Source organism: Oryzias latipes, chromosome 5 (assembly GCF_053564925.1).
Source record: "Oryzias latipes strain Hd-rR chromosome 5, Olatipes_Hd-rR_3.1".
Taxonomy (NCBI): domain Eukaryota; kingdom Metazoa; phylum Chordata; class Actinopteri; order Beloniformes; family Adrianichthyidae; genus Oryzias; species Oryzias latipes.
In genome coordinates, this window is record NC_136241.1 from 26,595,692 (window position 1) to 26,623,382 (window position 27,691).

The 27,691-nt window shown below is 41.0% G+C and overlaps 1 long non-coding RNA gene and 1 other non-coding gene across 2 annotated transcripts; both read right to left on the bottom strand.

The window, feature by feature from the left end:
- Nucleotides 1-887: 887 nt before the first annotated feature.
- Nucleotides 888-26,734, bottom strand: LOC110015154 (uncharacterized). Its single transcript, XR_002290276.3, has 3 exons — nucleotides 26,450-26,734; nucleotides 25,480-25,596; nucleotides 888-5,899 (listed from the first exon to the last, which is right to left on the bottom strand). It is a non-coding gene; the product is annotated as an uncharacterized LOC110015154 (long non-coding RNA).
- mir135a-1 (microRNA mir-135a-1) lies at nucleotides 7,581-7,685 on the bottom strand. The gene has a single exon (NR_107092.1). It is a non-coding gene; the product is annotated as a microRNA mir-135a-1 (primary transcript).
- Nucleotides 26,735-27,691: the final 957 nt, after the last annotated feature.

Consider the following 27,691-nt stretch of genomic DNA (forward strand, 5'->3'; position numbering starts at 1 on the left):
GAAGACAGTCAATAGTACCGCTCCTAAATTATAGAAAATATTCTTAGACCCGCAGCATTTCGAAGTGCCACGAAACGAAGGCCGGTGTTTACCCCAAGGTGCCTGCAGGGAAACAGCTTACAAATGTGTGAGTCAACAAAGCACAAGCCAAAACCCAATGAATTCATCCAAAAGATAGATTTATATTATGCACGTGTTGACAAATAAACCTTAAGGTGATTTGTTTTCATCCACTGTACCTCATAAAAGATTGGTGGTTTGAGATTAAAGACTGGCTTCTGATTTCCAAGAAAGCGTCATGTGTTTGTAATTCGAGTTGATGGGTTGTGCCCCCTTGTGTAGAAATGTGCAAATACACTTCATTACTAAAAAAAACACTCAAGAAATCGAAACTGACTTTCTGTTTATTTATTGAGAGTAAAATATTTAGATGCTAGGAGGATAGGTACAGGGAAAACTTTTATTTATGTGAATTACTGATAAATTTCAATGACACTATCACTAATTTCTTCTTTTGAATTTTTCCTTCTTTGTTTTACGGAAAAGCCTAGTTTTACTGCCGTTTCTGTGAAGTTCGCAACTGCACATCTCTCCACTTCCCATATTTTATCCCTGTATTTTATTTTTGTTTACGTGCTAAGAAATGCTGACTCATTTCTCAACTTCTTCAGCAGATGTTTTGGTGGTTTTGTGATTGTCTTTACAGCTTTATAGGTGGTTACCATTTGAGGTTTTAGTTCTGCAAGAAATTTTATTGAGAGGGTAACGTCTTTCCGTCTATTGAATTCTCAGTTTAAAATTAAATAACAACAAATAATTAATACAAACCATTGGTTGCACTTCAGTTTTTTTAATAGTTAAGTTGAGCCTAAACCAGACCCACATGATTTCTTTCTTTTGCTTTATTTTTGCTTTTATGAAATTGTCTATCCTCTATACAAAGTGTCAAGACAGGGAATTGAATCTAAATTGGTGCCTAATAAACAATATTTACTGAAGAATTATTTGTGATTCATCTAAACAGATTCTTTACCAACTAAAAAGTTCAAGATTTTAGTTTTTGTATCTTACGTACAAAAAAGCATTTGGTTAACATTAATTTCATTTTTAAATGAATATGAAAACAAATTAAATTGCCATAGATAGATAGATAGATAGATAGATAGATAGATAGATAGATAGATAGATAGATAGATAGATAGATAGATAGATAGATAGATAGATAGATAGATAGATAGATAGATAGATAGATAGATAGATAGATAGATAGATAGATAGATAGATAGATAGATAGATAGATAGATAGATAGATAGATTTATGTATCACCTCATGTGATTCATCTAGCTGACAGCACCTAAATGGATTTTTTTTCCTGCAGAAAGTCCAAGATTTGAGTTATTTCTCCTGGCCGTTGGAGTTTGACAGGATTGCCAGGTGCAGCTTTAGCTGCGACTTATAAATAAATCCCACTCTACTTGATTTCATCTCCCCCGAGGCATGGACCTCAACTCTTAAGTGAGAATTGGTTTTTCTATTACAGACAGGTTGCGGGGTGGCGAGTGATCGACACAGGTGGGGGGCTGGTAATGAACATGGTGCAGAACTTAGGTTGGCACAGCAGGCACCAATATAATAAGCCCTCCACCCTTATTTTTCATTTAGACACGGGGGGAGAGTTTGGTATTTACCAGTGGCAGTTGTGCTTTTCAATCACACGCTTATGTGGACACCTTGTTAAACACTGAGACAGGTATAATCAGACGGATTTGGTGTGTTGTCGTGGTGTATTTGTGTGGGTTGGGTGTGAGTGGGTGCGTTTAACAGGTAACCGCACTCCAATCAGTAATATTTATGTGCATTGTGAGACTTGCCGTTTGATGCCCGTTGACTGGCACAAATTAGCAATCAGGCGAGGTTGGTATAGAGAAGAGCCTCTTCTTATGAGGATCCTGACTCCAATTGGCCCCGCTCTTTGCTTTCCCATTGTCTCCTCTCTCTCCTCCCCATCACCGGAGCCATTTTAACTTGACCCTGACAGGTGCTCCTGACAAAACCTATTACAGTCTCAATTACGCCATATATCTCTCTCCAACACCTCCTAGGCCCGTTTTTATCTCCTCTCGCAGCATGCCTTTTTCCCAGTTCCCTCTTCTGATGCTTTGTGACTGCTAGGAGATCCAGCATCTGTGCTTCCCATCTGACTCTATTACTAGTCTATTAGTGTTTTGCCTCTCAGACATCCTAATTAGCCGTGGAGCGGCCATCACTCTTCTCTTTATTGGGAAAAACACAACAGATGTGGGTAAAGGGGAAAAAGGTAAGGTGGGAAATCGTCAAGAGGCTTAACTGACTTCTATAAATCTCCTAAAAATAGGGAGTAAAGTAGTAAAAAAGTAACTTCTAAGGTACTGACCTATCAAAAACCCATTTTTCCATAATTTCTTTGTAAAATTAACCTTCAATTGAGCCTAGTTTTCATGACTGCAATGTCAGTATTTGAAAGATAAAGTATAAATTTACATTAATATCATCCATGAATCCACACAGGATTAGCTTTGGGATAAAAAAAAAAGGATCATAAATCAATGTTTTTTTTTATTTCAAGTCCTAAAATCAACCAACATGAAAGGCTCACCTCTTCTATCCGTCAAGGGTAGACCCTGGAAAGGTCACCAGTCATGAGCGGTCTGTCAGGGGAAATGTTTACGGTTTGAGATAGTTGGGAGTAGTGACATTTGGTTGGTGCCAAATTGTAGCACAGTCTAAATTTAGCTGACATCTTTGGGCAGGATTGACACACTTGGCATTTAGTGCCTCAAAGCAACATTTAGTTACATTTTAAGACATTTTTCTCCTTGATTTTTCGTATGGTTGTAGGGTTTATCACCCATGAGCCAACCTCTTTCACTGACCGTGCAGTTAAGCACTTTACCTGAACACTGTCCAGGTGTTTAAAGCACAACTGCATCTTTTGGATAAATATAATTTACTTGCATTGCGTGCTGGAATTCTATCCGTAAAGTCGCTCCATTGGAAGAGTGTTTCTGACAGGGAATGTTTTTGAAAATCCACCTCCAGTGGCTAAGCACCAACTATTCTGTTGACTGCCAATGACAACAGAAAGACAAACCAGTTAATAAAGAACAACAATCAGAAAATATTTGGGCTTTGAGTTGAGGTGCTGAAACTTTTCTTCAGATGTTAAGATAAAGTTTTGGGCCAGACCAGAAACAAGCAAAAAGTTGGTGATCAAAAACCCACTCTGATGAAAAACACCTTTTTTTGTGTGTGTTTAATATGTTCTTGAGCCATTTTTCTGATGATGGAGGACATATATTAGGAAAATTAAGCTCAAATTGCAGTGAAACCAGCAGAATAATTCCAAACATTGGGGGCTTATGAATTACCACATTTTGGGGGGCTTAAAGCTTTATGAATGTGTTCATTACACAGTCAGTTCAGGCTGGAACAATATGATGAAGACTTTAGATTTGATTAAAAAAAGACATCATTGATTAATTTTTCAAACGGGCTTTTTTTTTCCAGCATTTCCTCTTTACTGTCTAAGTTTCTAAGTGGAAAGGTGTCCAAAAGGAATTTCTGCTTTTATATTTAAAGTCAGATTCAGCTGCTCTGTGGATATCTGTTAAAATATGAGTGAATTCTTAAAACCTCTGGTATTTTTGACACTCATTTCTGTATTTGGTTGTTACAAATCAAGAATCTTCAGTGTCCCTGACCTACTTTTTTTTTCTTAACAGGTCCTCGCGTCTTCTGCATCCCTGTTTGTGTCGGCCCCTCCTATACCGTCAGGTGTTTTGCAGTAGAGGCGTCAGAGAAGCGCCGAAAGGTGCGACAGATGAGTCTCCGGCCGTCTGCAGCAGCCTCCGCTTCGCTGGTTCTTCCCTTTTTTTCTGACCCAAATCTAATGCGACAGGACTCATTTTTCGCGCTCGCCCCCCTCTTATACCCACCTCCCTCTACCCCCCCATTGGTGCTATCGTAAGAGTCGTGCACCGTCCTTCTATTTTTAGCTGTTTGTCCTTGACTTGCATTGCCTGAAAATTGCCATGATCCATAAAGGATTGGGTTATAAAAAAAATAAATAACACACTGCTGCCAAGTAACATTTCCCTGCAGCTCTACCCCCCACCCCTACCCGACAATAAATCCTTTCACCAAAAAACAAATCATTTTTTGTCTTTTGCTATTACTGCTGCCAATATTCCTCCTATTAGGAGGGTTAAATGAAGGGAGCGGTGATGAAGGCAGATCATGCTGCTCTCTTTACGCCGCATCCCTCACTCCCCCCACCCAACCTTCAGAAAGTTATCTACTGTAGCCAATTAGCATGACTATTCTGTCTAGCATAACACCCCCTCCCACCCCCATCTGCATTTTCAGCCCTCGCACTCATTCTCATCTCCTGGCTTCCTCCTCCAACCCCTCCCCTCATTCTCTGCTTCTCATTAGAGCTGCATCGTAACACTGAATCATAATAGGTGCCGTGCTCTGTGAAATGGCTTTAGCTTTGTTTCACTGCATCGCCTGTGCGTGCGTGTAAACACACCGTCTTTTCAGACACGCACTGGCGCACACCATCCGGTCGTCCATAAATCTGAAGCAAAGCAGCATTTTGCGCATTTTAGGAAGTTGCTGATATTCCGAAGAATAGAGTTTATCTGTAAGGCCATGTCCAACCAAGGAGAGTTTGATATAAAAGGTGGTGGTGTTGGTGGTGTAAGACAGACAGAGATCCACAGAGGCACATTCTGAATGTAAAAAATGTGTGAGGGGATTATCGCTGAGTGCCAGGCGGCGCTTTTGGGGCTTTGTCTCCGTGACACCGTGACGTTGGCTTTGTTTCCCTGACAGCAGACGTGTGTGAGTCTGTTTGTCATTGTGCATGTTTGTGTGTGACGTCCAGGCATCTGTTTCCTGCTGGAAAAGGTTAATTACATCTCCACCGCCTGACTGGACGTGCCGCGCATAATCACGCCCGCAAATGAGACTTTGTCTTCGTGGTCGGACGCTGAAGGTAACCCCAAACCACGCTGGCCTTGGCTCTAGCAGTCTGCAGTTATGACCATAGATGGAACAGGTGACAGCTGAAGGGGGGGCGCTATCAGTAATCTATTCGTAATTACCTGCCTGCCGATTAACAAGACGGAGATGCCACAGCATCAGAGGACAAGGTGCTCTCCGATTCCTCATTCTGACCCTTGACTCCCATCTTCACACTCCAGCTAAGCTGCTGATTGGACAGCTGCTTGGCTTTAGATGGAGCCCAGCGCAGCGTGAAAATCTGTGATGGGCTCCAGCGCTCTGTGGGCGACTCTGGAAATTACTCCGCGCCTTCTCACTCGGCTTAAGTTTTCTCTAAGTTGATCTGACATGAGCAGGTAGGTGTGGATGCGGTGCGGCTCGGTTCCAGCTCAGCCTCCAACAGGGGCTTGCAATACAGGTGTGTGTGTGTGTGTGGGGGGGGGGGGGGGGGGTTCTGAGGAGTGTGACTGAACCAAACAAGAGTCTCTTCACCACTTTGTGCAGCTATTGAGAGTTTTTGTAAACGTACAAAATAAATAATTTTCTCTAAATCCCAGTAGAAAATCGATGCTCTGATTCAGAACGGTGTCTCTTAAACCTCGATTGTCTCATTTATGTACACAAAAAAGTGAAAAACTACTTTTAAAAACACAGACTGAGCTGCGCAGATCCAGACAGAGATCCTGTCACACCTCTGTTTCCTCATCCCGCCGTTGCTCTTCTTCCTCGCCCTCCCTTTCTTCCACACGCTCCCTTCGTTTCTGCCTTCGTTTGCAGCAGAAGCCGTTCAGGCCACAGAAGCAGGCGCAGGTGAACGGCATGGTCTACCTGACGCACGGCATCTATTCAGACCTGCAAGAGAAACCCAAGAAAGGAGAAGTAAAGCTTAACTCCATCAGGAGCTCACACACTTTGTTCCTGGAAACTCTGTGGAATCAAAGATGAAAACAGAATTAGGACATTGTTTTTCCTCTGTTGCAGGCAGAGGAAGAACTGAAGGAGTTTTATTTGTTCTTTTAGAGAAGTCCTTTGTATTTTTAGTTTCTTAAAGTACAGAAAAGAAACTTTCAAAAACAATGTAGCTAGAAATTAAAAACTAACTGGAGCAACAATGAAGGTTCGTCATTTAAATTTCCGTCCGTCAAATTGAAAAATGTTAGCTCTCCTTGTCCTTTTTCATGTGTGATTGTCACTCTTTAAAGATTCCAAAGATGGCAGTAATCTGGCCTAAAAATTTAGAGATTATTATTTTGAGTGGAGTTAAAAGTCTGGATTATTCCTTTTATTGTGGTTATATGTTATAACTTTCAAAAATGTTTATGGAAAATGTCAGTCCCGTCTGGAGTCACAGTGACACAGAAAAGGAACATCAGAGCAACAGTCAAACATGGTGGTAGCAGTGTAATGGTATGGGGTTGCTTTTCAGCTTCAGACTTCTTTTTTTTATTTTGCTGGCCAGTTATATTTTCAAGTAATTATCGTCATTATCGAATGACATTCATTAAAGAAGCATTACAATTTTTAAAAATGCAATCTAATACAAATTAGACTATATTATTGAAGTAAAAATTACTTTTATTTATCTTGTATTGAACTTTTCTAATTTTATTTTTTTTGCTTCAATTTGGGTAACTTTGTCTACAATAGGGAAAAATAGCAAATTGAGATCCAAAAAAGTAAAATTAAGCTAAGAAACGGGATAAAATCTGTTTGATGATCAAAATTGACCGAAATTTGTTGTTGAAAGTTAAATTTAAAAACATAGATGCACATTTTTCTTTCATTTGTTTTATTAATTTAGTTTTTGATCATAATGACACATTGTGTAAGAATTCAGAAGGTAATAGTTGGGCTAGCAAAGGTCAGGTGTTCACATTTGTTCCACAGACCTAAACGCTCTTGTTGTATATCCTTTCATCACAAAGAAAGAAACTTTTGCAATCAAGAAAATTACAATGGCTGTCGATAAAAGTGCCTCTTTTTGCTGTTTTCAGCACAAACTGCACACTTCGATCCCCACCTTTGCCCCCCCCCCCCATCCACACTCACAGTCTGAAAGTCTGTTGAACTCCCTGCGTTAACAGTTTTTGAAAAGGCGGCCAGGAGCCAATCAGAAGAGAGCCCTGAGATTAGGAGACGTGAGGTGAAACTGAGAGTTTCATTTAATCGCAACCTGAGTCAGCAGCAGCAGTAGTAGCGGCGGCAGCGGAGGCGGCGGGAAGTGACTGGTTAGAGCGTGGTGAGGGGGTAATTTATGTGGGAGAAAGTGGGTGACAAAAAGAAAAAAAAACAGACCAAACAAAGTGTCTGCAGTCATGAAGGGGTGGGATGGGGGGGGGTGTTTGTTTGTGTGTGGCTTTGGGGATTGATACTGTCTCATATGGGGGCAATTAGCTGAGCTGTGCTCTGAGCTGCCTGCGAGCTAAGACAAAACTGCCTCAGGCTCTTTTCTGTGTGTACGTGCACGTATAGACCGTGAGGTTTGGTTTCATCCCGGCTCTGCCATCCCATATATCCATCTAATCCTCGTCTGCAGATCTCCCACTCTGCACCCAATGGCTTTAGACCCTATGTGACATGCCAGAGAAAAATCACATAGGAATAGAAAGCCATAAGACACAGCAGTGAATCAGTCACACTGGTAGCAGGAGTAAACTTTTCTCCCCTCGTGGTGGTTTGTGTGCCTCTGTATGTGAGTGTGTGTCAGCCTCTTTAATACCCTCAGCCTTCCTGACAGCTAACAAGGCCCTGCAGAGGATTTACAACGGTGCAGAGACACCTTTCGTGTCTCTCGTGTATCCCTCTCCCGTGTTCTTCCATCTTTCCACCCTTCTCCGAGTCCCTCTGCTCCCCCACATCCCCTCCAAATCACCCAACTCTTGTTTTGATCATTGCACAATTTCTACGGGTTCCTAATGTTGACACAGATGAAAACATAGCTGGCAGGCCTCTGAATTATTAACTAAAGAAACCGGATGAGTCAGCGCTAACAGAGAGGGAGACCAAGGAGTCCCCATGTGTCTCCTGTGTGGGCCCCCCACCCATCTAGAAAACCTTTATTTATAAGTAGAACTAAAATCATGTGATCAGGGATTCATTGAAATGTGTGAAAAGGCAAATTAAATCTAAGTTTTCAACTTTTAACCCCGTAAAGACCACTACATCATACACAGAAAATTCAAAGTTTTTGGACTTATCAACAATTTTGCATTCTTTCAATACAGAAAGTAGTCATTTAAAGAAATGAATAACAATAGATGAGTTATATTCACTATCGAATTTTAAAAATGAGCAAAACCTTTTTGGCCAAAAGTGTTTTTGAGGTTTCACAGAGGCAGCCTTTCTGCTGCCCCTAGTGGATTAATGATGAACTACAGGACAGAAAACATGGACCAAGTAATTCCAATGGGTTTATAAGGAAAGTCTTGATCATGCTAATGAGATAGGGGTCTCAAAAATGTGTGTATCAAATATGATTTGAATAATATATAAGGGTTTAAGTCAGAGATGTCCAAATCCATGCCTCAGGGGCCGGCGTCCTACACGTTTTCCAAACAAACTGCCATTGAATCTCCTCTTTTGGCTAAACACATGTGGATTTTTACTTTATTTTGCAGGTTTTCAAAGCTGATCATATGTAAATGCAAGTAGCGTTTGCATTGAAAGCTTTATTGAGCTTTGTTTTACAATGTGCACTTTTTTTGGCCTGTTTTGCATATCATCAAGCATTAATTGGCTTTTAGGCATTTGGTTTTATCTACAACATTTAGCTGTAGCTGATAATTATTAAGTTGTATCGCTGCATTTTGAAAGAACACTGTGTTCTTCGTGTGTTTCTGAGTGTTTCTGAAAGAGACTGCAAACTGAAAAGAGACCGACAACAGGATGAGCACTGCGCCGCAATCAGCAAAGTGACCTGCTGAGCTACTGCAGCTAATGACTAGCTGCTAGCTTGTTATGAAGTAATGATCAAAAGCCCATGCAGCGTGTTTGCAGGTTTTCTTTTTCTAGAATTAGCTTCACTGAATAATGTTTGCTTGTTGTCCATTAAATGACATGTTTCTCCTCTATTTTCTAAAGTTAGCAGACAATTCCCTTTGTATAGGGAAGCCGTCATGCAGGACTACCATGATGCTCGGCAACTGCAATCCGATTTCATGACACTCCAAAAGCTTTACCCTTTGGTTATACTTTAGTTCCTGCATTTAAATTGTTTTGACTAATCGTTTACACAATTAATGAAAATCCAGCAGATTCTGAAGCGGCGAAGATCAGCCTCACGCTGATATGTAACACACTGCAGTAGTAAAATGTTTAAGGAACACATCTGCTGAAAGGATCTTGACCCACACAAAGGGAAAGCATCTCCCCTATCCTCAAAGCTCTTTATTGGCCCCCGGTTGTTTACCGCTTTCAATATAAAATATTAGTGCTGACTTTTAGGGCCCTTCATGGTCAAGCTCCTACATGTGTCTGTGATTTGATCGCCCCCTACAGACCATGTGAGGTCTATGGTTCAGAACTTGTTGATGGCTCCTTGCACACGGTTCCGGACCAAGGGAGACAGATCCTTTCAGGCTGTTGCTCCTAAACCCTGGATTGATCTCCTGGACTCTGTGAACTATTTTAAAAGTCTACTGAAAACTTTTTTTCTTTTGCAAAGCATTTCAACTGAAACCGTTTTTATTTGGGCTTAGGTTGATTGTTGTACGTGGTGCATGTTTTTGCCTTTTATGTTTTTATATTTTTTAACTTGTGAAGCACCTTGGGACTTCTGTCCTGTGAAAGGTGCTGTATAAATAATATGTGCTTACTTACCTAATTAGTTACATTGTCACAGTATAATTTATCTTAGGGTAACCCTTTAACACAAGTAATATCGTTAGCTGCACTTGAGTAACACACACTGTTTGAGCTACCCTAACTGTTTGACCATTTATGCGCCATTAGTGTTCCAAAACGACGCAAAGCCACTTTTTTCTGGGTAAAAATGAGCTGATCTATGTTGATCGCGTAAATGGTCAAAAAAATTTTATTCAGGTGCCGCTAATGATATTTACAGGGTTAACTTAAGAGAAATTTTGTTTGATTTACTGACAACTTGTGGAGGAAGTTTTGCATTGCAATCAAGTGATAATAAAATGGACAACAAAAATGTATAGTTATATTAATAATTCAAGGTGGAATCCCTTAAAGAAACTGTGAATGCCTGAAAATGGTGTGTGTGTCTGTGCATCCGTACACTCAATGTGTCTTTCCTCTCGAATTTTGAGAACAAAGAGCCGCTTTGGCGGTTTAGAGGGGAGCCCATCCTTTTCAAAAGGCTGCTGCAGCAACAGACGTGGGAATAGAAAAGTCAGAGGGCTGGAGAGACATGCAGAGATAAAAAGAAATGAGAGATAAAGGCAACGTGGTTTGAGAATAAAGCAAGACGGGCAGTCGGAGAATTTGAAGCAGCTTGGATTAATGTCAAAGTCAGCCATCCTTGTTTTAATCCATATTTTTCAGCCTCATCCCAGCCAATCCCCACTTTTCCTATATGCTCATGTGCATTGGCGTGTGCTCCTAAGCTGATTTGTGTCTTATCGAGATTCGGTGTGGAAACAGACAATGCGGTTTATTTGTGATCGTCTTGTTTGTCCGACAAGATAAGCGCTCACACGCCGACGTGCGGGCGGGCGTGCGTGAACGAACCAAGCAAAGATAAGCCGAGTGTTGTGTCTTTGACTTAGAGTGACACAATCCATATTCTGATCCCAGGCGGTCAACAGCCCCTAGACTTGCAGTAATCTGCACGCACTGTAAATACAGCGTATGTACGACCTCTACTTGTGATGGGAAATCCTCCAGAGAGAGAAAAGGGTTTCCAGAAAAGCTCACACTCGGTCCTCTTTACCTGCTCGGACTGCTGGAAGAACAGAAGCTTTTCCTTTTCAATGCCTCGAATATCTGAATCCCAAAGCACTCTCTTTCAAGTACAGATTTTTAAGGTCATTATATTTGTGGGGTGTACACTTCAGAGGATGCTTTCAGAACTCACCCAGACTTCTTCTTAAAAGCAGAAATGCTCCCGAAAGAAGAAAAAGCCTACAGATTCCGTTTTTACTTACGTTGTGTGCCCGTTTCTTTCGGTCTTTGAGAGACGCCCCCGTTTTTTTTTTAAATTCTCCGAGCAAAAAATGCTGCATCTAAACGAGCACTAAAACCTGTGTGGTGAATGGTTGGTGTCTGCTCAAAGATTGTACCTGTATTTGTTGCATTCCTGCCCCCCCTCAATCGCAATTCATTATCCCCTCCTCCTCCTCATATCTATTCTCCCTGTTCTTCGCTTCCTTGTCCAGGACAGAATGCTCTCTATGAAGTTCTCAGGTAAACCACCCCCCTCCAAACCCAGATAAGCAGGAAGGAGCAGGGAGTAGAGTTTCTGCTGCTCCACAGATGCTGAAGGCACCAAAAAACAGGAAGCTTCCTATAGAAAGAGGAACGATAAGCTCGCGCTGAAGGTAAAGGGAGCTATATGGAAGATTGAATGACAGCCCGTCAGGCTTCCATATTGGAGTCGGTGTGTGTTTGTTGCACCGTGCGCCGTCTCAGTGTGCCCTCGCAGATAAGTGTCTCCCAGGCCGGCACACAAAGAGCCCATTGACTTTTTAAACACACAAGAGCTTTTTCTCTCCTCCACAGGCCACTGCTTTGTGCTTTGACCCCCCCCCCCCCCCCCCCCTTTCAAAAGCTCACATATCTGTACATTCCCCACAACACACACCACCTTCACCGCCACACTAACAACCACTCCAACATCCCCAATCCACCTGCGCCGAGTGCTGCTGGGCTTCCATTTGAAAGTTTTTCTTTATATACAAAACACAAGCATGGAGCAGATTTATAATCAAAAGTATCGACCGCCACTTGTTGACTGCCTTCACCTTTGCCTTCCCGTTTGTCAGCTCACTGTAATCCACAGGTTTGAAGCCAACTCTAACGTTCCAAAAGCTAAAACAGAGGTCAGTTAAGCTTTGAGCCCAGTTTTTTTCCATGCACTAATAAATAAGTGTGTGGATTTGTGCAACTGCATTTGTCTATTTAACATGGCAACCATTTTTTTTCCGCACTCATCGGTGTTGTTGGGACAGTCATATTCCGGTGCTGCTTACTAGGGGCTGCTTGAAAGCTTAAAGAGTACCTGGAGCCAGGTCATATCATTAGGTAACCGCATGTTACACAAACAAGTCAGTTCCTATTTAACCCAATGTAGAACATATACAGTAGTCCCTCGCTATATTGTGGCTTTGCAGTATCGCTGGTTTGATTTATTTTAATTGCTGTTTTTGAAACAGTACACTGTCCTCTGTGTCCTTTGGCTGTAGACCTTGTCAATCAATCTTCTCTGTACCGTGTCTCCTATGTAGAATGCGTTCAGCGTGCCACATTCACATAAATCTTATGCTACATTCACATCACCCAGGGCAACGCACAATCCAGTAACCACTTTTAATGAAAAGTCTACGTAAACGCGTATATGCGCATTTGGGACTTTCGTTTTTACATGTCCCAATGCAAGTTTTAAAGTCTGTTTTCAGGGTCTACATACAAAATGCACGGCCAGTAATAGTGGTCGAAAGTCAAACCAGGTTGAACTTTGACCAATCAGGGCCTCAGGTTTTGGTAGGGACACTGGAACTAAAGTGATGGGTTGCGTTCTTTTTAAACACCAACTGCTTGAAAATTGATCATGGAGGAGAAAAAAGAATAATTGCATTTTGTGCCCGGACAGAATTCTATGACACCAAGACTTTCATAGGACGGTGAAAGAAAGAGCCTGGAGCAAGATTTGCACAGCTTTGACATTTCAAACCAAGAATCTTCCAACTGTGAGTCTTCTTTCTCTTTCGGCTTTTCTTATCAGGGGTCGCTACAGCGAATCAACCTCTCCCTTGAGGATGAGTTGCATGGTTAACTTGGCAATGTTTTACACTGGATGCCCTTCCTGACGCAACCCTCTCAATGGATCTGGGCTTGGGACCGGCACAGAAGTAGAGAAGGGAATAGAGAGCAGCCCGGATTTGAACCCTGGTTTCACGGACGGAAGGTGCCGCAAACCTGCATGAGCTAAACCGGCTCCTGATCTTCCAACTGTGAGTACAGGTATTAAAACCATATGCTAAAAACGTGTTAAAGATCCTACGTTGTGCGCATTCTTGAACGTGCACCGCATGAGCGGTGTGTACTATTGAGAAATAAACAGCTACAACTTAGTTGTGTGGTGGTCTGTAAAAACTTTTAAAAAAAAACATTCAGACCACCATCATGCCATTGTCTCCATGTTCTAACTACCATTAACTACCATAGAGGGTTTTAAAAAATAAGATACACAGAGAAAAAGTGGTGCCAAGGTGCTATTGAGTCTTCGGCAGAGCTCATGACCAACATGTGTTGACAAATTTTCCACCTTTATGAAAGTCCTTCAACTTGTTTAATCTGGACATCTTTCTAACACGTGTTCTTCCTCTGTGCCAGTTATTTCTTATATTAATTTAGATCAAGGTAAGAAAAAGGTTTGATCTTCCTTCTCTGTAGTCTGCATTTTACTGCTGACCTACTTCTTCAAAATCTTCTCCGAAAGGTTTATGCTGCCAAGAATTTACATCATAACAAATGAACACGAGTGACGAAAGTACCAAAAGAAATCAAATATTCCAAAAAAGAGGAAAGAAAATGTTACTTTTATTTCAACCAATAAAAAGCCTATATAATTTTTAAAGCATTTCAGAGTAAACTATATCTATCTGTATGGTAATCTATTACTTTTGGCACACTAAAGAAAGATTTTTTTTATGAGTTATTTTCGCACCTCATTTTCCTTCCAGAAAATGGCAGCACAGACTCAAAATATATAAAAACTTAAGAACCTTTGCATGATTTAGGCTCTTTAAAGCCAAACAAAACATTGATGGTTTTGGTCCATACTAAACTCACTCTGATCATCTTTTGATCTACTTAAGGAGTGTTTGCAGTCTTTTAATTATAATTAGGTCATTTTTAACCAAAACTGGGAAAAGAAACGTATGACATCACTTCTGCAGAACAGCCATTAGAATTTTGTGGGACCACCACCACTTCCTGTCATCCATCTGTTTACATGCTCTCCTAGCTTACAGCCCCCAACAACCTCAACCTTACATTACCAGTGCAACAAAAATGGCGAGCAATATTGGAGCTATACAGCCGTACAGTTTCGAGCGAGCAAATGCCATCAAAGACGTACATATTTGTAGTGGTCTACAAGTGGATGCATCAGAATGGAGCGGAGCAGGGAGATTATGGATCGTCCAGCGTATTTTCTATGTAGCTAGTCCACTTTTTTTTCTCCACACAGCTTTTTGTTTAAATCTGCTCTTGATTGACACTGAATTGAATAAAAAACTACTCAGAAATGCAATTTTGAGCTATTTTTCTGTATATTTGTCCTCCATCATCAGAACAATGTCACAAGAACACACCATTTTCATAAGAGTGGGTCTTTAAACAAAATAAATCCCAGAATTAGACCATTTTAACATCTAGTGCTGAGATTATAATGGAAAGAGCTCATAGTCACCAACAATCGTTAGGTACTCGTGTCATCCCTCCGTGGAGCAGCACTAACTAAAGAGAGGCTCAGGGGGGTTTCCGAAGTCTGCTGGAAGAACATTCAGCGAAAGCTCCACGTTCCCAGAGGAGACGGAGGCTTAACCAGCCCTTGGTACAGAGCAGAGAGATTAAGAGGTCTCAGCTGCTCTACAGCTGTCTGCTGGACCGCTGAGCCTCTCTGTAAAGTTCTGAACTCTGTACCAGAGCGTTTGTGCACAAGTTCTGCAGCCGAGAGATTTCACGGCTGAGCTGGCTAAACAGATTAGCTGAAACAGAGAGAAGAGAAAGGTAATGAGTAACCATCGACAAAAAAACATAAAGAGGGGCCAAATAAGGAAGAAAAATCTACAGATGAGGTGAAGAAATGTTGATGAGAAAGGAGATATCTTTATCTGTTGATGTACTTAGGATGTTACCTGAGCCCTTGGATGTTTAATTATTTTTCAACGGGGAGGGGGAAAAAAATTATGTGTGAAACATGCTGTGAGGGGGAGGCGCTGCAGGCGGCCTCAACCATGCGGCGCAGGCCAAAGAGTCTCTTCTCTTCTGTCAGCTCGTTGAACGTGCCAAAGAAAGACGGCATCATAGAAGTCAATATTAATCACCAAATCAGGTTATTTTGAGGAATTTAAACACCACTTCAGCTGGGATAATAATAGCAGTAAGGATAAAAATACTGACTTTAACAAAGACTTTTTACTTCTTTGTCCAACTAGCCAACTGAACATTTGGAGTTTATTTAGAAGCCTGATTTATTTTTACTTTTGGCTCCTGATTAAGTGTAGTTTTATATTTCTTTTATGGGCTAAATTTTAGATTCTTGCCTAAAAAAGGACACACCAATCTCTAATAAAGCGTATCTGTATAAAATGCTTCCAAATAAACATAAAACAACTAATTAAAGCAGAATCTATAGTAAAAAAAAGAGAAATTAATTTTCCTTTAATACAATAATTTTACACTTTTAAATTCCTTTTTTTTTGCGTCAATTAACATATTTACATATATTTACATAGACCTTTTGTTTGAAGCCTTTAATCATTTACTGTAACAGTAATGGTAAATGGAGAGATTTATTAGAGCTTTAAGAAAAATGACTTTTTGGAGCATTTGTACTGATTTTTCTCAGTTATTAAACCATAAATCTTCGGATTATCTTTGTCAGCCCCCCAACCCTTACCCCCCACCGCCCTTTGTGGTTAGATGTAATATCCGTGACAATTGTTTTGGGGTGACTTTTCTTCAATAAACGGCATCATTTTTTTCTTAAATTGACAGCAAAATTGCAATATTGTTGGTGGTTGTGTGTGTGTGAGTTGGGGGGGTATTGACATTTAATGGTGAGAATTCCTCCGCTGTACAGAGCATGCTCCAACAGCTTCCAGGCTCAGATAGAGGTTTGGTGAGCTCATGTTTTGGGCAAATTGATGATAAACGTGTAGCTGAAAAACTTTCCATTATGAAAACCAGTTTTACACTCGGACTCGTTAATCTGGTGAAGACCCATTACTTGATGGTTCAAACTTCAATGAATTTGTCTCATGCAGTTCAACCTTAACGTTTAGTATCAAAGTCATTTGATTTATGAAATTATCACAAAAAACATTATTTGGGTTAAAATCAATCCAGAAGATAAGAAGGTTTCAAGTTCTGTGACATGATTTGCATTAGTGGAAACCACATTTTTAACAGGAGCAAAGTTAAAGACCCACTCCGATCATCTGGCAAGTGTTGCCAGTGGTCTTTTTAAATTATGATTATGCCATTTTCACCAAAATTAGAAAAAAAGAAAAAAACCTGTGTTGTTTTCTAGGACATGGTTTCTGCAGAACAGAAAGAGTTCATTTGAAATTTAAGTTGTGGGCGGACTGTTGGCGCAAATCAACCCCGACCCGCTTCCCCTTCCTGTTGCTGAGAGCTCACTGTTTAAAAGCAACAAAAATGGCAAACAATATTGGAGCCATCCAGCCGTCCAGTTTTGAGTCTGAAACCAGCTCAAACAAGGGTAACAAAGACGGATACATGGATCTGCTTGTTTATTAGTGAATGCATCAAAATCTCCGGAGCAGAGCAGGGAGCCTGTGGTCCACCAGAAGTATTTTCTACGTGACAAAGATGATATTTTTCAAACTGCATTTTATCAGCTGCTACTGACTCACAACGATTTTAATAAAGAAAATTTAGAAATGCGCTTTTGAGATTTATTTTCGTAATATATGCCTTCCATCGTCAGAAAAGTGCCACAAGAACATGTTAAAAACAGTAAAAACACCATTTTCATCGGAGTGGGTCTTTAAGGCCATCAGTGTTTGAAATTTGCTTCAATTTCTTGCACTCTAACTTTTCAGTCTCTATTTCTGAAAGCACTTGACTAACTTAGAATACCAGTTATTGATCTCATCCTTGTTATTAATTCAAAGGTCAATCAGTTCATTTGGATGGCTTTGGGTCTTTAAGTAGCAAAGTTAATGAGCTCTAGGTTTGTTGTGTTCTGGATGGAAGATCCCAAAGACCCACTGCAGACACAGAACATACTGTCCACTAAACCTGATATTTAACTTGCTCATTGGGAAAGAACAGGGTTTTATCCTTTCATCTCAGGAGGGACGAAAAGTCTGCAATAATCTTGTCAACTTGATCTTTCAATCCACTTAGTGATTCACTGAGCGTTCTACATTCCTCTGGCCTTTTATGAGAAGGAAACTGCAACAAAGGGGTTTGGGTTTGCTGTCAGGTCGGTTCTTCTTGGGGCTGAAGAGTTTTGGTATAAAGGTGGAGCTTAGGACTGGACTATTAACCATATAAAAGAACTGGACTGAGTGAGCCTGATGTCACTGATAGAAAATGATTTATTGAAAGTGAATTCAGTCCCCATGTTTTTGCGATTCAGACGTCGCCATGTCGGAGCCAGACGACGTCAGTAAGCAGCGATTAGTCTGAGTCAATCTGAGTCAACATTTCTATAGACAATCAGGAGTGAGCTTTTTGGGACGCCACACCCCTAAAAAAGTTAGCAGAGCAAGAATGGTTATTCTGACAAATACAATGACTGAGTAACAGCTGATTATGTCTCTACAGAATTCTATGGGATTTTGGCAATATGTCAAACATTCTTGAGACGACTTCAAGAAAAGTGTTTGTACTGCATAAATACTGTTCCAATGTTTCGATTTAGCTGCTGAACACACAACAATATATGCCCACTGCTACCATTTTTTTTACTCTTTATGATTAAGAAGTATTGCCTATACAGCAAAATTGTAGGCCCTTGTTTGAAGGAAATGTGTCTTATTTTGTGGTTTACAAAAAAAGTCTTAAGAAAGTTTTTCTATATAAAAATAATTCTAGTTTAGGAAAACATGTCTAAGTGAATAGAATTTATTTTCTAAAATAAGAGTACTTGGTAAGACCATTTTTCTTATTCCTTTGGCAGATTTTGTTTTGCTTATTTAAAGAAAATGACTCAAATTTTAAGAATTGCTGCAAAAACTCTTAAGTAATGACCTATAAGCTTCAAAACACGACGTTACGTTCACACTGGCCATGTGACGCACGTTCAAGAATGCACATTAAGCATATGGTGCTCACTTTGGACTGTCGCTACCTGATACTGGCGCATGTCTGCCACCTTCAGTTGGAAGAGGTTTGGTGCAAAATGTCGTAGTGGTGCTAAACTCGTGAATCTTGCTCCAGGCTTTTTCTTTCACAGCTCTATTCTGATGTATAAAAGACTTGGTGTCAAACCACAATTATTAATTTCTCCTCCATGATTGTCAAATGGTTTGCACTTTCGGGAATTGAAAGATCCACTCTTCATGTGTCACTACCAAATCCAAGTCCCAAAGTGGACCTGGTTTAACTTTCAACACCTGTTCAGTGGATGCATGTTTTGTACATAGGGCCTAAAAATGGTCTTAATGCGTGTTGCAGCGTGGAAACACAAGAGTTTTGAACGTGGAAGCCTGAAATGTACGTTTACATCGACTTTTCATTGGAAGTGGTCGCTCGAACGCACGTCGCCAAGGGCGGTGCGAACACAGCTTCATAGATCTAATGTTGGATGCAGTTCTTTAAATCTAATGAAAAACTTTTTCAAATGTTTAGAGCTAAACTCCAAAATACTGCAGAGAATGTCAGTGGTCTCCAAACCCTATGCCAGCACATCCCCAGGTGTCAATTGGTTCTAAGATTATGTCACAAATGTCTGTCTTTTTTATTGTAAATAGTTATTTTGTCAACACTTGTACATGTATGTTGGTCAGTCTTGAGCGTTTTGTACACAGAGGCCAAAAACAGTCATAGAATCTCGTCTAGCCATGCATCAATATATGAGCTTTGAACACAGATGCCCATACCCACATTTACGTAGAGGTTTATTGACGCCCATGGTTGAGGGTGGTACGAACGTAGCTTCAGTGTTTTGTTTTGTTCTAACCGAAAACATTCAAACAAATTCTAAAATAAAGATTGGGAGAAAAAAAACAGACGAAAGAACAGCAGAGTCAAAAAGATATGCAAGGACACCCTGCCCCAGATATCTGCAGCACACAATGCAGACATGGTGGCAGAAAAGAGGAAGAGGGGGGGGGGGGGGGCAGAAGAAGAAAGAAGGAGGGATGAAAAGTCAGGCCAGGGAAGGATTATCCGGCACACATGTTTGTGCAGAGAGGAGTAATGGATGACGGCTTTGTTTTTTTCATGCCACGACGTTCATTATTTACCTTCCACATTTCCAACCAATCCTTCGTCATTAGAGTCAAAATGCTAATCGCGTAAACACACCCAGACCCACTCATTGATTGTAGCGCTGTAATGAGAATAATTCCAACTTTCTTCCTAATTTGTTTCAGGGTTTTCTTCCTCCTGAGAGACAGATGAAAGAAATTCCACACTGAAGGGGGGTGGGGGGAAGAAAACACATCATTTTTGGGATCCAAACACCCGAAAAGGCTTTGAATTCCTCCTCATCCCCTGTCTGCTTCACTCCAGCAAATCACTGATGAACGGATAATCAACAGGCCAGAGATACCAATTAGGCCATCAAGTGGCAGCAGAACAATCTTCAGCACTCCTCCACTTCCCAGAGGAGCGCTGGTGGGGGGAAAACAAAGTGGAAGTGGCAGCGGAGCACGGAGGAAGAGCTCGTACAGGAAGGACGGGGAGCGCAAGAAGAAAACTTTTCAAGAGGCCTAATCAGGGAATCCTCCCTCCCTGCACCGCGGCGTGCTTTAGCAGAGCAACTCGTCTCCCCTGTCGACGGCTTGACCTCCATGAGCCCATCCCGCTCCTCCGTCTCCCGCTGCCCCCCCACCGGCTGACCTGATTGGCTAATGGCGGCTCATTTATCTTGATGCAGCACCTGCAGTGTTGACAAGACATGAAGAGTGTGCGCTTCCGAGTGTATATGTCACGGCTGCTCCAGCAGCTTCATCTGCGCCGGAGCTCCTCCGAACACTCACCCATCTCTGGGGAATACCGGAGAGGAGAAGGAAGAGGGGAGGGGGCGATGATGAAGGAGGAAATGAGGGTACGAGGAAGAGAAAGGAGGAAAAAATAGATGCGAGAGAACCCAAAAGGAAGAAACAAACACTCACAGGAGAAGCCGGAAAACAAGGGGAGTTAAAATGAGAGGAACTGATGCATCTTTTTTTCCCCACTCGCTGCTAATGCTTCTTTAATTATCGCAGCTGAAATCAGTGGCCGAGTGTGACGGCTGTAACAGGGCCTGTAATGGGTGTAGCACTCAGCCACCGTTAATTATCCTGAAATGAGAAATAATGACAAAAAGTGACAAGGCGAGCAATCCCACAGACGCCGTTTTCACTTTAAACTGCATGACAAACTTAATTTTTTTCTCTTTGCTAAATCTTAAAATGTATAGAAGTTGCAGTGTGGCCTTTAGATCAAAGTACTTTACATCAGAATTATTCAAACATTTCAATCCAAATTTAAACTTAAATTTCAACAGTCCTATCTGATGTCAAAAAGCTATCAATTCAATTCAATTCAATTCAATTTTATTTATATAGCCCAAAATCACAACAACAGTCGTCTCGATGGGCTTCGAAGTAAAACATGAAATCAAAAGGATCACGAATACATCACTATCTGGTTGTGTCTGAATCACTATCTGGTTGTGTCTGAATGCCTCACTACTCACTATTAAGTACCAGGGGCGAAGCTATAGGGCTGCAAGGGGGCAATTACCCCGAGCAAAAAGCTTTGCCCCCCCATTTTCAAGTCAATATTAGTATCATTCTTGACAAAGATTAAGAAATGATTCATTCAAAATTCTTTAAACATTGCAAAAATAACAATTATAAAATTGTTAGAAATACATATTTTTTACCCTTTCATTTGTAATACCCTTCTGCTCTGGTGCCACCCCTCCAAAGTCTACTGCCCCCTACCTGCCACCCCATTTAAAATGTTGTAGCTTTGACCCTGTTTAGTACACAATACTGGGCGTTTAATAATAACAATAATAATAATAATAATTGATACTTTATTTATCCCACAATGGGGAAATTCTTCTCTACATTTTGACCCATCACTTGAGGGTAGTGGTGAGCTACGGACTGGCCTCACCCGGGGGGCAACAGCTGGCTGAGGAGAGCGGGGATCGATCGAAATGAACAATTCTGAAATTCAGTCCCAGTAGATTCATAAATAGTTTTCGTAAAATGTTCTAATTTAATAGGAGTATTTCGGCAAATGGGTGACGTCACACTTATACCATTAACCCTGTAAAACCAAGTACATAAAAAAATTCAATTTTTTTCGGAATTAACAGGTTTGTTGTTATTAACCGTTTGATGAATCTGCAATAAAAATGTAGCAATATTGCCTTTTTATGAGAATAGTTAGGATAAATTATGATAGGTTGGATACATTGGTAAGTTTTAGCCCACAAACATGTTAGTTTAAGATACGAAAATATTGACACGAGTGTGCGGGGGGGAGGGGGTACCTTATTAACCCACTATCTCAAATTTGATCAATACATTTTTAACATGGTGCAACTGTAATGAAAATAATTCATTATTAACCAATGTTACCTTCTTTCAATACAATAGGTAGTCATTTAAAAAAATAACAACAATAGAAGAGTTATTCTCACAAAATTAGCTAAACGTTTCCCGCTAGGTGTTTTTAAGATTTCATTCTGAAATAAGCAGGACAAGCTCTTCAACTGCCCCTAGTGGATTGATAGTGTATAAACACAAGTATAATGAATAGTTGCTAAAGATCATCTTTGATCTTTGATAATGGTCCACAAATGTATCTTCCACTGACAAAACAAAGTGTTATGGATGCTATGGTCTATTAAATAATCTTAGACGGCTATTTTAAATAAAATAAAAACTAAAAAACGTATTTATGAAGGGGGACTAATTTTAAACCGTCTCAAATTCTGGCTTTCTCTACTTCATTGTATTAAAATCTTGTTGATACTCATTACACAGTTGCTTCCGACCATTCAGGCATGAACAGCCATGAAACACCAAATGATATATGAATCTGGTAGCAATAAAACACCTGCATCATTTGGATAAGTTAAAAAAAAAAAGGAAATAGTTTGCTTCTCATGTTATTTCCCACCAGGTTTGCTGGTGTGAATATATTAGTGTAAAATTTGGTTTGGACTGAAAATTTTAGACTAAGAACCGTCCAAATAGTTAGCCGCATTCTGTGCTGTTCTCTTCTGTGTGAACTCTAAACACTTAACCCTTCAACATCGGAGTTGTCACCAGCGACGCCAAAAAAACACAATCTCTTTCCCCGTTTACACAATCAACGGGAATCAGCTGAGTCTGTTGTAGAGAGAAGCAATGCTTTTCTCTTTTCTCTGCTGCTTTTCCCTGCCTTAGAATATGTTGGAATTGTGTTGATTGCGTACACTGCCAAAACACTGGAGCTAAAGCTCTGGAGTTGAAGGGTTAGTCCCAAATTCAAACACTGTCAGCCATTTTGGACCTAACTAGCTATCGTAGCCTGGTTTAAAGGGAAATAAACATGTCACTGATCTTCTCCATTGTAGCTTTGCTGCTAGTATGCTGCAAGTTTGACAACAAAGACTACGCCTCCTTACCATCAGCAGATATTTTAACTATATTAGGACAATATTTAGTACAAAAACAAGTGCAACGCCATGTACACTTCCATAGCTGTTTTCTGGGCCCTCCCTCATGATTTAGCTGACCTGCACAAAGTGCGGTGATATTATGAACCAAGCTAAACTATAAAAAGAAGTCTGGAAATTGATCCAAATCCAAAGATTTGACCAACAGACATTCCTGGTGTGAATACGGTCTGACGTCCGAGTTCAGCAGTTTTAACATAACTCAAACTTAAATAGAGTTATTAATATGTTTGTAAAAATTCTTGAGGGTAAATAAAATGACAAGATAAAAACCTAAAGCTGGTGTCCGAATGCATTGCAGCAACCGAGCAATTGATGCAGATCGAGATTAGGTAGACTTCAATAAACTCCAAAGCCAATTTTAGCACATCTCACACCGCAAGGAACTTTTAAAGCTATTGCAAGTTCAAGAATGAACTTGAACGTGCTTTTAGCATATGGCGTTCACACTGGCCTGTTGCTACCCAATACAAGCGTGTGAACCCAGAGCTGAAAGAGGGTTGGTGTGAAATGTTGTAATCTTGCAAATCTTACTTCAGGCTTTGTCTTTCACAGATCTATTCCCATAAATGAAAGACTTCATTACGGCTAAACACAAAACGCAATTGTTAATTTCTCTTCCTCGGTTAATTTTTTCACCCCTGTGAATTGAAAGAACGCCATCCATACGTCACTACTAAATCCAAGTCCCTAATTGGTCAAAGTTTACCTGGTTAAACTTCTAACGTGCGTTCAATGGCTGCAGGTTTTGTACACGGAGTCTGAAAACTGACTTGCGTAGCGTTGCATGAGCGTGAGAGTTCGAAAGCGGAAGGATGGAATGTGTTTTGTTTTTCTTTTGTTGTAGGTCACAATTGTGCCACTAGGTGGCATAAATTCCTCTTAACTGGTGCGATGATAATGTGCTTGGGGAAAATGTTTAATGCGGATTGAACAGGGTCTAAACTTGGATTTTTGACTGTGTAACAGCCTGCTTATTGTGAGATTTTTCAGCTGTAAAGATAAAGCACCGCCTTTTGTTTATTCATTTATTTATTCATTATAACTTCTCTGAAGTATAAAAAGTTGTTTTAGATGCCCTGTGGTTCATATTTTACTCACCGGATCACCGACACGGCATTTTGTTTTTCAGTTTGATTACCACAATCACTTTGTAGGTCATGCCTTGCTAATACTTATCCTTCTCCACCTCGTTTTCCGCCTCCTCTTCCTGACAGCAGAGTGAGGAAGGTTTGCATGCAATATGTCTTCTTTTGTTCTTCGCTGCCGGCTCTTTTTCAAATAAAAGCAGAGAGAAAATGAAGAGCGAGAGGAGGAGTGGGTCGTGATGCCCGTTCTAATCGTAGGTAAGATATTAGAGGCTTCATCAGCCTTGGATAGCCATGACTTTCTCTGCGCCTTCTTATCTTCTATTTTCCCTCTCTAGCCAGGTGCTGCCTTCCAGCCTTCAGCACATTTCATCCCAAACCTACTTATCTCTCACATTCTTGTCACCAACTCGCAGTCTGACATATGAACACAGGCGCTCCCTCTGCCTGCTCCCCCTGCTGTCCTCTTTCTCTTTTCCCTCTGTCATCCCATCCTTTTGTCTCTCTAGGAAGGCTGGAGGCAGCTGGTGGGCTGGGACTTTACCTTCCTAGGATCCTACGATCCAGATATAGAGAGACAGGTGGGCTTAGGAACTTCATCTAGCAGACCTACGATTCATTTTGACCATTCGAATCATATCATAATTACTGGGTGATGATAAGACTCATAATCGATATTGGTTCATTCTGAACTATCCTAACATTGATTCAGGACATTTTTAGCCAAAAGTTTAAACCAGTGTGACTCAGGCATTTTCCAATATTAAAATAATCAATGTATTTTATTTTGAAACAATTTTATAATGGTATGGGTCGATTCGTTTACCAACATTCCTCAGGCAGATCGATCTGGTTGGATTGTAGGACTAGAAATCGATTAATCGATTGATTGTTACACTCTTATGGAATTCTCAATGTTTCTGCCCAAAATCTTCCTTCCAAAATTAAAGCAATCTTCCCAAACCCCTGATGTGTACAGGTGTTTTTTCATCTCAAACAATCAGAAACTCATTTCCAGATCTTTCCACCCCATTAGGAGATATGTAGCTTGTCTACATTGCTTTTAATTCCAGTGTTGTATTTGCATGCAATCTTTGAATTTTTCTTGTGTTTTGTAGCTGCTGGTTCCTGCAGGAGCGAGGGAGTTGTCTGAGTCGAGCTCTCTGTCCTGATTTAGAACGAGATCTATTTCTGTGCGCCCTCCAACCCCACCGGGGAAATGTTCAAATCTGCCGTGGAATCTAAGTGTGACGTGAAAAAACACAGAGGAGATGACTTGAACGCATAATGTAGGCTCGTGAGAATCCGCCGTTTGTGGCAGAGCTTGCCAGATAGCATCAGAAAGGATGGAAAAGGAAAAAGAAAGTGCCAAAGCAGGCTGTGAAGGCTGGCTGGGATCTCCAGGTCAGTCATTCATAACCAGAGCACGTACAGACTAAGCCCAGCTTTTGACACGTGCACGGATAAACATGCACTGTCGGTTTAAGTGTCTTATCTGAATGTCAGAACATACATTTCCCAAAACAAGTTTTATATTTAAAGATTTTAAGTAAATCTGAAGACAAACTCACCTGAGAGTGGGAAGTGGAGCTGCAGGGATGATCGGCTCATGAGCTTTCGTCCTCACATGCACACGGACACACACGCGCTCTGCAGCCAAGTGTGCGCGTGAGGACAATGAGACTGGACTGGATGGAGCGCAGCAGAAGGAGGAGGAGGGAGATGCGGTTGGGCGGGAAGGCGAGGAATAAGAGAGACAGGGAGAAATGTTAAAAGAGCAGCAGACAAATAAAAAATAAAAAACAGAAGTAGGGAAAGTGCGCAAAGTGAGGGTTTTCCTGGACTTTTTGTACACAGAAGCTCTGACAGGTGTCTTGTTCATTCATAGGAGACTCCATCCCACCTTTTTTCACACAGTTTTAATTTTTGCGCACTTAAATAAAGCTTATTTCTCAACATCTGTCAAAATCCAAATTTATTCTTAAGAATGTCTTTTATAAATAAATGACTGATGCACTGTTTAATTATTTAAGCCTGAAATACACCAATCTTTTCCAAACAAGATTTAGAAGCACAATATTGGAAAAGCAAAAATGCCCAAGAAGTTCTTCTTCAGAAACTATAAGAAAAATACCAGTTTTTTTGTTTGTTTTTTGGGATGCAAATGCAGAAAAAACGGAAGATTTGCTCAGCCCACATTTATAAATACATAAAATCATATTTGAAAAAAGACTCAAAATCAGTTATTTGTCCAAAATTAGACACTTGGAGCGCCTGCGTGCACACACTGGGGAATTAATTAGAACCAAAAAAGAAGATCTGGATGGAACAGAAAGTCTCATCTTTGCCTGAGTCTGAAAAAAAAGGCTTGAAAATTAGTCACAAAAAATCCCGCACAGAGCCTGTGGACTTGGAAGCGAGAGAAAGCTGGAGAGAAAAGAGATGAAGAAAGAGAAAATGCCAAAAGGGACAGAGGAACTGAAGTTGTTATAAGAGAGAAGATTGGCAAGAGCGCGTGACATGTTTTTTTTTCTTCCGTACCCTCTCGAGGCAATCCCGAGTTCTCGGTTGTATTAATCTTCTATCCCCTTCTCCTCCGCTGTTTCTCCTTCTCCCTCCTTCTGCCCTCGTTCCGCCGTCCGGGATATTCCATCAAGGAAGGGTCTGGCCCGTGGTGGATGAGGCAGATCGCTGTGCGCTCCGCTCCCTCTCTGCTCCTCTTTGACTCCGCTTCTGCTGTCTCTTTTCACGTGTCGACAGGATCTTTCTTTCTGTCTTTCTTTCTTTCTTTCTTTCTTTCTTTCTTTCTGTCTTTCTTTCTTCTCGGCGGCAGTGACACACCGCGCGTAAAGGGGGGTGGGGGGTGGATGAGGACACGGAGGAGTGGTGAGGAGGAAAGCCATGAGTTTGAACAAATAAAAAGGAGAAAGCTGGAGGATGGAGAGGTGGAGGTAGATGGAGCGCCAGGCGGGGAATGACAGGAGGAGGCAGGTGGAATGGGTAGTGACACATCGGCGGAGGTGTGCGCGCGCGCGTGTGTCAGAGCTCTCCAACACCGACACACCACCAACCAGGAGGAGGAGGAGGAGGAAGAGAAGGAGGAGGGACAGATGGATGCATAGATAGCGGGTGGATGGAGGGAGTGATTCAACAAGCCTCCTCTCCTCTTCCTTTGCGCACACTTGCGCGCGCACGCTTTCTAAGTTCATTATCATTCACTGGATTTCACCATGACACGCATGGCTGACCCACTCACGGAGACGGAGCAGGGCCCTGAACTGAATTCTAATAGCTGAGAGGCTGGTGTGATGAAGAGGAGGAGGTGGTGGAGGATGAGGGGGGTTGTTAGACAAGCAGGTGTCCCCTCTCCATCCATTGTTCCCCTTCAGTGTTAGTCCTTTCTGTCCACTGTGTGTATATGTGTGTGTGCCCAAGTTCTTTATCTGGTGTTGAAGGAGGTGAAGCCATGAATCTCAGCCCCACTTTTATTCTGAAATACAAACTACAGTTAAAGAAACGTTTTAATTTGGTATAAAAGTGTTTGTTGCCAGATAAAAAACTCACTTTTTATTGAAGAACATCGGAAATTTGTGGAGAAAGTCGCAAAGAACACAAAATGTGGGACAAATGAGGCTAAAGTAGATGTTTCTCTATAGCTCTTGCTGTGAGGTATAGATTTACTATAGTCTACGGTGGCCTTAAAGTCCAAATTACTTCAATAAATCACTCAATGCAAAAACAAGCACAACATAACCAAATATTACATTTTAGAAATCAAATCGA